Source organism: Carettochelys insculpta, chromosome 5 (genome assembly GCF_033958435.1).
Source record: "Carettochelys insculpta isolate YL-2023 chromosome 5, ASM3395843v1, whole genome shotgun sequence".
Lineage (NCBI taxonomy): Eukaryota > Metazoa > Chordata > Testudines > Carettochelyidae > Carettochelys > Carettochelys insculpta.
This window is the reverse complement of record NC_134141.1, coordinates 54,976,739-54,989,921: the sequence shown is the minus strand read 5'-3', so window position 1 is coordinate 54,989,921 and position 13,183 is coordinate 54,976,739.

Here is a 13,183-nt window from a genome sequence, read left to right as displayed (position 1 = left end):
ATTGATAAAAATGATGCCCATTTATGTTTTGCACTGAGTACTAACATAATTTATTTTTTCAGTACAGGTTGAATCTTTCTAGTCTAGCACTCTTAGGAGCTGACCAGTACTGAATGAGAGAATTTGCTGGACCATGGGGAGATCAATATTGTCTAGCAACATCACAAACACTTCCACTTCATACTTGGCTCTTAGAAGACATTTAGGGGTAAATTACAGCTAACTAACAGCACAGAACACTGAGAGCCAGGACTGGTGGCTGTAAACAAACTTTATGGAAACACGTAAAACTTGGCCACACCCATGAAAAGTGGTCATCTGGCCAAACTAAAATCATGCTGCATTATGGATGTTGCAGGATGAGAGAGTGCTGGATGAGAGACATGCAACCCGTATCACTGAGAAAAGCCATCTATGAATGCCATCCTGAGCCGAGGACAAGCATCTCTTCTATTACAGGAAACATTCTGGGTTCAGTCACGTTCACATGATCTATGTGCAAGTAGAACCCTCACTGTAAGCCCTCTTATGTGGAAACAAGGTCAGTAGTGGTGTTCCCCTTAAGCTGTGCACTTGTGCGGCTGCGTGGGAGAAATGTGAATGCCGCCCGGCTGAGTACCAGAGTTCTCACACCTAGCTGTACATAAAAAAATTATTCTTCATATGGATGGAAAAAAATCCACACATGGATGGAAAAGATTAATTTAATCATAATCCTCTAAAAAACAACAAGAGTCCTGGGGCACCTTATAGACTAACAGATATTTTGGAGCATAAGCTTCTGTGGGTAAAGACCCACTTTGTTGCTTATGCTCCAAAATATCTGCTAGTCTATAGGGTACCACAGGACTCGTGTTGCTTTTTTGAAGATACAGACTAACTCAGCTACCCCTCTGATAATCCTCTCAGATTCCTCTGGAAAGTTCAGACAGACCGAACAGTTTTCTGACACCCTCACTCTTTAGAGGGCACCCATCGTATCACTCCTGGGGCAGCCACCAGTTTCTGTACGAATCTGACACTAGACTGTTGCTGCTCCATTGTGTAAATTAACAACTAATCTGGTAACCTATTACAGACATTTTCACAGATGCAACTAAATGCAATATAAATGCAAATCAGAAGAGAATCAGGTCCAGTACGTATACAGCTGTTGACCTGATTGCCATCTCATTTAAACCAGTGTTATGCTGATTTAATTGAAAGGAGATGATGTTCATAACCACCATGAGGAAATGCATATATTCTTCTTACCTAATTTGTCTGCTTCGAGACCCAAATAACATTAGACTGGGTATAACTAACACATAATTGTGACAACATTTTTCTAAGGAATTTCTATTTGATGCATTTTCTCATACATTGCAGGTTTTTTAACAACAGAAGGGTTACTGTTATCACACCAAGGTTATAAGGTACAGCTTATAATGGCTCTCAGAAACGGTCTGGGCAAAGGTCTTTCATACTTGACGTTATTTTTTTTCTTTCCACAATTTTGGTTTTGTGATGGTTCCTGAAACTAGAAATTGATTTGCGCATGAATTTACATTACACTGCCTTTAACAATACCACTTTATTATTATCTATTTGGCAGTGTTCCCTAAAAAGAATATAGGAAATATTGCACAGGTATTAACTGAAAAGTCAGTTATAAAGCTTTTATTGGCATGTCACTCTTTCAAAAGTCATTGGCAATTCATGCATCTGAAATACAACTTAAATCCTCTTCAGAAAGTGGTACCACAGGGAGAACTTCAGTATTTTGGTTGGGAATTGTTGCTTTTGCTCTCTTGACATGCTTTCTTTTGCATATAAGACCTAGAAGCCTCACTGCATTAAATTTTTGTTATTAATAAGCAGCATTTTCAGATTTGATAGTATTCTAGTGTTATCTATTATATTCTGACTGATTTAACATGACAAATTCCATTATCCTGTAATTTAACTAGAAATAAATGTGCTTTTATTTAGAATATGTTCAGATGTGGAAGCAAAAATTAACAGCCTGATTCAGAGCATCTTCATTTATCCACCCAGGTATAAAAGTTGACTTTAGTGTATGATAACATTGTCTGTATGCTCATTTCAAAATAGTAGTATATATACAAAGAAAAACATAGTAGGTGGATTGTGAGGAATGGATTCTACCTTTGAAATTTTTCGTATGATGGGAATAATGTTTCATCTTAATGAGCTTCCTATTTTAGAATTAATTTTGGAACTAGCATTAATACGTGCAATAGAATTATTTCTTTTCTTCCACTGCAAATAATATAATTATGAAAAACATATTGCAAGATTTCTGTGAACTTATCAATAAATTGTATATTTAATATAGATTGTTATATAATAAAATTACAGGGGAATAATGAGATAACATGATCCTTACCTCTGTAGTGGAAGGAAGGGAAGTGAATTTAGGTTAATACAAATAGGTAGGACAGGTGCCATGCAAAAGCATGGTAGTTGGGCTAGAAGGAAAAAGTAAAAGAGCTTGGGAAAAGAGAATGCAGATTAGTCTAGGACATCATTACTGCCTCAATAAACCTTTAGAAGAAAAATGTTACATTGTAAAAGTAATACTGGTAAAACAGGAATCACAAAATGTTTCTGCAGTACAGCAAATACAGCCTGAAATGATGTAAAAAGATACTATGCACATTTCATACCACATTGTCGTATTACATCTACATTGGTAGAAATAATATTGAGAAAAAAAAGTCATAAGAGAATGCATCAGAGTAACCTAATTCTGAAGAGTAACAGAGAGGGAGCCATGCTAGTCTATATACTATCAAAACAAAAAGCAGTCAAGTAGCACTTTAAAGACTAGCAAAATAATTTATTAGGTGAGCTTTCATGGGACAGAAAGTGCGTCTGTCCCACAAAAGCTCACCTAATAAATTATTTTGCTAGTCTAAAGTGCTACTTGACTGCTTTTTGTTCTAATTCTGAAGAGTATAGCTGGCAGAGCCCGCAGAGATAAGGAGGAAGGGAAAAGACTGGCAAAATGAATAGCTAAAGGGTTTGAGGAAAAGGTAAAATGAGAAAAAGGGTGTCATATTGGGAAGCTTAATACATTGTTTATTCCCCACAGAAAGACAGAACATACCTGTTTAAATGTGATATTCAGGCTGTTTCTTTTGCTTTCATCTGATTTTCTCTCTCTACTAAAATGATTCTTTACTGCAACCCACATGGTTTTAGACTGTTTATTAATTTCATGCACAGTCTGGAAGAGGTGAAACAAGCACCAACTTCTAAGAAGATGTGGAGGATGAAGGTTTTCATCCAAACTGCTTGGGTTACTTACTTATAAGCCACAGACTGAGAATCTTCTTTCATGAGCAGTGTTGCTCAGAAGGCTGTGGTCCAAATGGTGTACAGAAACCACATGGGTTCTGCTGTCATTTAAGCCCTACAAGCCAACCAAGAGGAAAGTATGAAAACAAGTTTTGACATTGTGATAAAATGTGTTTTGTCTATAAAATATTAATATGAGTATGGTTTTGGGTAGCTGAATGTTTAAATATGTCAGATAGAATAAAAACACAACCCCATTCATAAAAGAGACTGAATTCTGCTCTATTACTGTGAAAGTACTTCAAATGTATCCCAGTGCAATGGAGCAGAATTTGGACCTATAACTCTCGGTCAGAAACTGAAAATAGGAATTATCTGAGGCCGTAGCCACACTAGCCCTTCCTTTTGGAAGGGCTATGGTAATGTGGAACTTCAGAATATGCTAATGAGACAGTGCCATGAATATGCAGCACCTCATTAACATAATGGTGGTAGCATGGGTTTTGAAATTGATGGCCCGTGTAGCCAGGGGCCTTTTGAAATGGCTCCCTGATTTTGAAAGTCCCTTCTTCCCATCTGATTTTGGGAAGAAGGGGCTCTCAAAATCATGGGGATCATTGCGAAAGGTCCCTGGCTACCCAGGTGAGGTGTGTTGTGAAACTGGCAGTTCTGAAACCCATGCAGCTGCCATTATGCTAGTAAGGTGCTCCATAAGAGCCTCATTAGCTTATTCCAAAGTGCCACATTACCATAGCCCTTCCGAAAGGAGGGGCTAGTGTGGCCATGGCCTGATCGTTTGGCATTTATGACCAAGAATATAGAGGTTGTATTTAAAAAAAACCAAACATTTTTACCTGATGTTTGTAGACTGAGAAGGAGACAGATGGGATACTGGATTACTATTTTAAAAGGTGTTGGCAAGACAGAGGGGGGAAAAATTCTCAGAAGTAGTGTATCTGTCAAAGATGAAGTAATGGAAATGTTCAGTTTTTATTTAACATGTTAGGATCTCATATAGTTCAATGTATCCCAAAAATCAACTTCCGTGTATCCATCCACAGCAACTGAGTCATGGAAATCAGAGACAGAAAAGACGTATTACATCAACCAGCCTATTAGCTAGAGGCAAACTTTTGTTTAACTGCGAGTTGCTAGCATCGGCTCACTAAAAGTTAGGACGCTTGCCTGCCCTAGATCATTAAAGATTCCTCTTATGGAGACAAGAGTGATTAGAAGCCAGCTGAGTAGCTGAAGGTGCACAACAGATGGATTTAAGAGGGACTGGGGAAAAATCTGCTCCAATGTATTCTGTACTGTTGGTCCAAAAAAAAAGTCTGCATTCTGTCTAGAACCTCCTATTTTCTGAAGCAGAAACAGAAAAAGTTTGATGTCCTGATACTCCACTCATCTATGTTACAGATCCTTTAGGTACAGGAGCCCCACCATACAGCTGTCTATTCTACACTACTGCTGCTCAAATTCACAGGAAAAAAATAAGACTTTGAGTGTTTCCATTCCCTGGCCTTGTTGTCCCACAGAACAAAGAGAATTTAGCTTTCAGCAGCTTAGAGGCTTTTCTCTTCTTCTAAAGCACAACTCTCTACTGTTAGCTTTTATTTATAAATAACAGCAATATTTATATGAACACCCAATTAATTCATTGGGACCAGTGCAACAAGTATCAAAGTGACACACACAAAGGCAGCTCATAGAAAGTCTCAACAAATGAAGTACCACTTACAGATATGAGTTTGCAAACTACTTCAAGGTCATGTCTATATCAGACACTCCACATAATCTGTCATCATAAGCAAACCAATTGGCATGATGATATTACTGAGATTTTGCTTTTTTTCCCCTCATACTATCTCATCTGCTGAAGAATCATTATCTTCAGCATTAAGTCAATGATAAATAATTGTATGGCACACATTGTCCTACTTCCTATATCACACCGATTTCTCTTCTTTGTATCTACAACAGGTGCCTTGGGAGATATAGTCAGCAGGTAGTACATTGCTGAAAGGAGCGGGAGGTTTACAGGATTTAATATTTTTGAGGGTCTAGGTGAAGCTGTAATATTCACTGTGACTCTGTTCTGCTATTCCATAAACTATATGGATTCATTAAAAATAGACAAAAATACCTTTAAAGCGATGCTCTGAAGTCAGATTTTTCAATTAACAGATTTTTAGACTACGTTCATTTATTTTAGTAAAAAGCCCTGTACCTTAAGGGAATCCTGTGGGAACTACTCTAGAAATGTGCCATCTTTTCAACAATAAACAAGGGGATAGGGACATGAGAGTTAAGGCTATTTACTAGCTGGAAGTCAGAAAAATGCAGGTGCAAAATAGCCACTTTATGACTGCAGCTGCTTGCCAGTGCCAAATCTAAAGGGTTAGTCCCAAAAAGTCCTGGTGGGGAAAATAGGTTCTATCAGACAGCAACCCTCAGTAATGGGGAGCTGAACAACATTTAAGTTGTGATTTGTAACATACTTCACACAACTTGCTGAGAAAGTAACTCATGATCATTCATTCATTCATTCGTGCCATGCTGATTAGCGTAGGCGATGCTGGCCCTCCACCCCGTCTATGATGAGTATTCAGGAGCATCTCCACAGTCCTGAGGCAATGTAACCATGAAATGATACTGTCCAATATTTTCTCACGTTGTCTACCTCATCCTTGCTTTCCATTATACTTGCCTGTTGTCACTAAATTTTCAAGTGCAGACTTTCTAATTATATGGCCTATAAATTTTGCCTGCCTTGTTCTTATCCTATTTAACAGTGTTCTTTTTGCTGTTGGCTTCATTTAAGACAGACTCATTTGTCCTTTTGGTCGTCCATGAGATGCATGACATCCTTCTTAAAAAACACATTTCTGTGGCTTCGACATACTTCTCCACTTGTTTACTGATAATCCATGATTCACATCCATACATGAGGACTGGTTCTACACAACATTGCAGCATTCTTTTCCTAACCTCCAAAGATAAAGATCTCTTTGTGAGAATGCTTCTCATTTTCTGAAGTGCTGCTATCTCTTGAGCAATTTTGCATTTCACTTCAAACACCTACCATCGCATGTGATATAGGATCCTAAATACTTGAATTTAGTCACTTGATGAAGAACTGTTCCATTTGCTAGTACCTCACATGTTGGCAGTACCTTCATCTTCATAATAACCATTACTTCCATCTTCGAGATATTCAGCTTGAGTCCCTTCAGCTCGCTTTCTTTATTGATAACGTTAACCAGTTCCGGAAGATCTTTTTCACTTTCTGCTATTAAAAGAGTATCATCTGCATACCTCAGGTTGTTACATCCTCCAATGTTTAATCCTGACAGACCTTCTATTTTGTGCATTATTCTTTTACTGTACAAGTTAGATCAGGTGAAAGAACACAACCTTGTCTCACTCCTCGTTTTATCTTCAATACCTACTAAGGTTTTTCCGACCCTGATGGCTGCTGTCTGTTCCCAGTAGATGTTTTTAATTATTCTCAAATCCTTCCCATCTATATACAGTTCATGATAATTATGCAAAGCTAATAACTCATGTTAATTATACAAAAACTAAACCACATTTCAGCCAATGACATAAAATTATATTTAGCAAGCTGGGACATGAATCATATTTTCTAAATTATCAAATTACAGTGTTTAGATATGAGAACTGAACACTGAGTCCACTTGTTGATTGGTGCACTGGGATGGTACAGAACTGTAGCACCCAGACTGAGGTACTGTGTATGCTGCTCCATACATCATTTCTGTAAGGACTAATAGGTCAGATGCCATCTGGGCTCTTGATCTTTCCCCTCAAGCCCTCACCAATGACATCCTCAATGTTAGCTTTTCAAGCTAATAATCTGAATGCATGGTGTTCATCTGATATGGCTGTGGATGGGGAGGTTGTGTGATAGGGCAGGGACAGAACACAAGACTCCCCACTGACAAAGAAAACAGTTCTAGATAATGACAAGTTAGTGTACCCAATAAGTGTGCATACAGAGTGGATGCCAGGCCCCACTGAAAGCAAATTCATTCTTTTTTTGACCACTTTGGAATTAGAACAAGTTGGTGGTGTGTGTGTGGGTGTGTACTCTCTTCTAGATTTATTGTCATTTGGCTGGTTCTATCTTTGGAGAGATAAGGAATGGACATGATGAGAGACAAACCCAGAGAAGCGGGTAAAACTGAACGTACAGTGGGTGTTTGAAGGAGAACAGGAAGATTAAGTTTGAAGTGCTAGAGGAGGAGGTTCCATGGAAGAGATGCCTAAGCATGGACTGACATAGATGCATTTACACTAGAGGTATCTATTGTCTCTTTAATAGGTCTGACCAGGATAAGTCTAGTTATGCATAAGTCAGCCGAAGCATTGTCTTCATATTTGAATCACTGTCATCATTTGCCCAGAACTCAAGGAGAGGAAGGGTAGGTGTTTCTTTCTGTGTGAAACAGGACCTACATATTAGCTATGTGGCAAAAGTGAGCTAGTAGCTATAGACATCTTTCAGTCACTGGGAGTCCTGCAGTTCTAAACTATTTTTGAGAGATTCTGAAATACTCCTCTTTGGATGGGCATCTCTCATCCAGTTATTCTGAAGTTAAGTCTACACTATGATATATTGATTTTAAGTCATTTAGTCCCATTTTACCAAGTGCCTGTCTTCACTGTAAATTTCATTATCTTGCTTTTTGATGTGCTAAAAATCAACATACGATTGATACCATAATATCTTGGTAACCTGATGGGTGTAGCATTCAGTTCGAAGTTAAAATTCCAAATGAAGGGTTGTGAGGAAACACCATGCTTTTAAATTGAATTCTTTAACCTCCAGAGATGTCCCATATGTGCCTCACAATGTCCCACAGTTCTCCACTCTGGCCTCTTCCATCTCCACTGCTCTCAGGTGTGGAGGAATTAGGCAACAAGAATTCTGTTTCAATTCAGCACCTGGAAGCCCATGGCAATAGAGTCAGGAGAGGCTGAAAAAAAATCTTTCTTTCTTTGCTATTAGCACAATTGTGGGATCTGTGGTTCTGTGTCCACCTCTGTTGTCTTTTTTTTTGCACTGCCTGTTGCCAGCTGCTACCCCGTCCTCCCACATCACATGGCAGCTAGTCTGTGGGTGGGAGTCATGCTTGTCTGATAGGATAAGAAGCTTCTTTTCAGCCAGTTCCATTCAGGCACTATATATTCTGGAACTTACCTCACCTGCATCACGTGTCAGCTAGTCTGTGGGTGGGGGTCATGCTTGGATGAGAAACTTCTTTTCAGCTTTTTTTTATTTTGTCCTGCCCCCCACATCCCATCAATTCTGTCCCCCTGGAGGCGCCACACAGTCTGAAACTTTCCCATGCTCAGCCATATCACATGGCTTCACCCAAAACCAATAAAAGGATGTGCTGTGCAAGGTGCCAGGCAGCTTGCTTGCAGTGAGTGACCTATAGCCAGCCAGGGGAAGTCTCCCTTAGTGGCTAGGACATTAGGGGGCTGGCTGCTGTTCAGGGGTCTTTTAGCTGCCCATAGGAAGTCTCCCTTGGCAGACATCATTTTCAGTCAACAGAAGAAAATACTTTGTCACTAGAGTGGCTGTCCTCTCAGAGCAATTTTTTTATATGGGCTCTATCCAAAGGTTAGGGGACTGCCTATAGTAGGGGGTCTTTTAGCCCCCTGGGGAAATCTCTCTGGGAGGTCACGATTTTTGGGGCTGGATATAGTTGGGGGTCTTCTAGCTGCCTGGGGGAAGTCACAAGAGTGGCTGTCCTTTCAGAGTAAATTTTTGTATGGGCTTTATCCAAAGACCATTGAAGGCAATGTAGTAACTGTACAATTACCAGAGTTCTCCAGGTAAGGTTTGCAGTGACCAATCAAGTCATAACTGATTTATGATACATTGTATTTTCTGTGTTGTGCTCCTGTCTACTACTTACACATGCATTTCCAGGTTTTGCAGTAGTTGCAAGGATGAAAATTCTTGTTCTCAGGATTTCCTTTGCCACGTCTAAAACTAGAATCATAGAATAGATCTGGAAAAGACCTAGGAAAAGCCATCAAGTCCAGCCCCCTGCCCTAGGCAGGACCAAACCTAGAAGATCAGCCCAGCTAGGGCTTTGTCTAGGTGAGACTTAAACACCTCCAGGGATGGACACTCTACTACTTCCCTGGGTAAAAAATTCTAATGCTTCACCACCCCCCTAGTGAAGAATTTTTTCCTAATGTTCAACCTGGACCTTCCCAACTGCAACTTGAGACCATTGTTCCATGTTCTGCCATCCGTGACCACTGTGACCAGCCTCTCTCCAGCCTCTTTGCAACCTCCCTTCAGGAAGTTGAAGGCTGTTATAAAGTCCCCCCTCAGTCTTCTCTTCTGCAGACTAAACAGTCCCAGTTCTCTCAACCTTTCTTCATAGGTCACATGCTCCAGGCCCCTAATTATTTTGGTCACCCTCCTCTGGACCTTCTCTTGCGTATCCACATCCTATAATTAGGGGCCCAGAACTGGACACAGTACTCCAGATGCAGCCTCAACAAAGCCGAATAAAGAGGAATAATCACTTTTCTGGATCTACTGGCAATGCTCCTCTTGATGCAACCTAATATGCCATTAGCCTTGTTGGCTACAATGGCACACTGTTGACATGTCCAGCTTCTCATCCACTACAACTCCCAGGTCCTTTTCTGCAGAACTACTACCGAGCCAGTCAGACCCCACTCTGTAACAATGCTTGGGATTCTTCCAGCCCAAGTGTAGGATTCTGCACTTGTCCTTATTGAACCTCAGATTTCTTGTAGCCCAGTCTTCCAATTTGTCTAGAGTCAGTCTGGACCCTATCCTCACCCTCCAGTGTATCTACCTCTCCCCCTAGCTAAGTGTCATCCACAAACTTACTGAGGGTGCAATCCAACCCCTCATCCAAGTCATTGATAAATATGTTGAACAGAACAGAACCCAGAACTGAACCTTGGGGCACTCCACTAGAAACCGACTGCCATCCCAACATTGAGCCATTGATCACTACCCTCTGGGCCTGACCTTCTAGCCAGCTTTCTATCTATCTACATTCCTTTAACTTGCTGACAAGAATATTGTGGGAGACCGTATCAAAAGCTTTGCTAAAGTCAAGATAAATCACATCTATTGATTTTCCCCTATCCACAGAGCCAGTTATCTCATCGTAGAAACTAATCAGATTGGTCAGGCATAACTTGCCCTTCATGAATTCATGCTGACTATTCCTGATCACTTTCCCCTCCTCCAAGTGCCTCAAAAGGACTTCCTTGAGGAGCCCCTCCATGATTCTTCCAGGGACTGATGTAAGACTGACCTGTCTATAGTTCCCTGGATCGTCCTTCTTCCATTTTTTAAGGATGGGCACTACATTTGCCTTTTTTTTCCAATCATGCAGGATCTCTCCCGATCTCCAGGACTTTTCAAAGATAACGTCCAAGGGCTTGTCAACAACATACGCCAACTCCCTCAGAACCCTAGGATGATTTAGGTCTGGGCCTATCAATTTATGTACATTTAGGTTTTTTTAGATAGCTCCTAACCTGTTCTTTTCCCACCAAAGGCTGTCCAGCTTCATCCCACAATGCATCACTTATCACATTAGTCCAGGAGCTGTCTTTGTCCATGAAGACAGAGGTAAAGAAAGCATTAAGTACTTCAGCTTTCCCTACTTCATCTGTTACTGGGTTACCTCCCTCATCCAGTAGGGACCCAACACCCTCTCTAAGCACCTTCTTCTTGGTAACATGCCTGTAGAAACTTTTCCTGTTATCCTTCACATTCCTCGCGAGTCGCAATTCCAGTTGAGCTTTCACCTTCCTGATAACTGCCCTACATTCTTGAGCTATACCTTTATACCCCTCCCTAGACATCTGTCCAAGTTTCTACTTTTTGTAAGCTTCCTTTTTGTGCCTAAGTTTTCCAAGGATTTCCCCATTAAGCCAGTCTGGTCTCCTACCATATTTACTTCTCTTGCTGTGCATTGGGACGGTTTCTTTCTGCACCTTCAATAGGGCTTCCTTAAAATACTGCCAGTTTTTCTGGACTCCTTTTACCTTCATGGTAGCAACCCAGGGGATTCTGCCCATCGCGTTCCTGAGGGAGTCACAGTCTGCTTTTCTGAAGTCCAAGGTGTGTAATTTACTGCTCTTTTTCCTTTTTTTGGTCAGGATTCTGAAGTCTACCATCTATGATCACTGCTTCCCAGGTTGTCACCCACCTCTACCTTCCATAGTAGTTCCTTCCTGTTTGTAAGCAGCAGGTTGAACTGCGCACAACCTCTGGTCAGGTTCTTCAGTACTTGTACCAAGAAGTGATCCCCAACATTCTCCAGAAACGTCCTGGACTGCTTGTGTACTGCCATATTAGTCTCCCAACAGATGTCAGGGTAATTAAAGTCTCCCATGATAACAAGAGCCTGCAATGTGGAAACTTCTCTCAGTTGTCCAAAAAAACCCTTATCTACCTCATCATCCTGATTTGGTGGCCTGTAGCAGACACCAACCACCACATCTCCAGTGCTGCCTACACCACTAAGCTTGACCCATAGATTCTCAACAGGCTTTTCTCCCTCTATGTACCGGAGTTCCAAGCAATCATAGTGCTCTCTTACATACAGTGCAACTCCTCCTCCTTTTCTTCCTTGCCTGTTCTGCCTGAACAGTTTATACCCTTTCATGACAGCGCTTCAGTCATGCAAATCACCTCACCAAGTCTCTGTTATCCCAATCAAGTCACAGTTCCTGGACTGGGCCAGGGCTTCTAATTTCTCCTGCTTGTTACCCAGGCTTCTGGCATTGATGTACAAACACCTTAGATAACTAGTTGATCTCCCTGCCCTCTCTGCTCGAACCAGGGGTCCACTTTTGTTGTACATTCCTCTTTGCATTTCTTCCCAGCCTCTGAGTTCCTTTCTCCCCTTAGGGTTTTGGTCACCGTCCCCCAGCGAATCTAGTTTAAAGCTCTCCTCACTAAGATTGCAAGCCTACTTGTGAAAATGCTCCTTCCTCTCTTGGTTAGGTGGACCCCATCTCTTCCCAATAATCCTTGCACCCAGAAGAGTGTCCCATGATTGAAGAATCCAAAGCCCTCTCTCCGACACCACCTGCGTAACCATGCATTTACTTCCTCAATTCGACAGTCCCTACCAAGCCCTTTCCCTTCGACAGGAAGGATGGACGACAACACCACTTGCTCTCCAAATTCTTTGACCCCTCTTCCCAGCACCACGTAATCCGCAGTAACCCACTCAAGATCATTCTTGGACTTATCATTAGTTCCCACATGCAGAAGTAGGAAGGAGTAGTATTCTAAAGGCTTGAGCAGTTTTGTAAGGCTCTCAGTCACATCCTGAATTCGAGCTCCTGGTAAACAGCATGCCTCATGAGAATCCAGGTCCATTTGGCAGATGGATGGTTCAGTCCCTCTTAGGATGGAGTCCCCAGTCACCACCACCCATCTTTTTCTTCTGTGGGGAGGTTCTCACTGAATCTCCGCCCCTAGGACTACACATCCCATGTCTTTCAGTAGAAGCAGTTCCCTTCCGATTTTTTGCCTGTAAGGCTCCTTCCAAAGCATTCACCACCACAGAATCAGTGGAGAGAGCCTGAAAGTGATTACTTATCTCTATATTGATGTGGGATTCATGTCCCGGCCTTCTTTTTCTTCTAGAAGTTACATGCTGCCAGTTCTCTGCTTCATCCCTTACCGCCCTCCCCAGTTCTTCCACCTGTCGTGCTTGTAAGATTAAACACTCCCTTCTGTCAAGGAAATCTTCATCCTCCCTGATTGAGTGTAGAGTCGACACTTGAGCCTCCAGTTCTCTAATTTTTTGTTCTAAGATGGAGACCA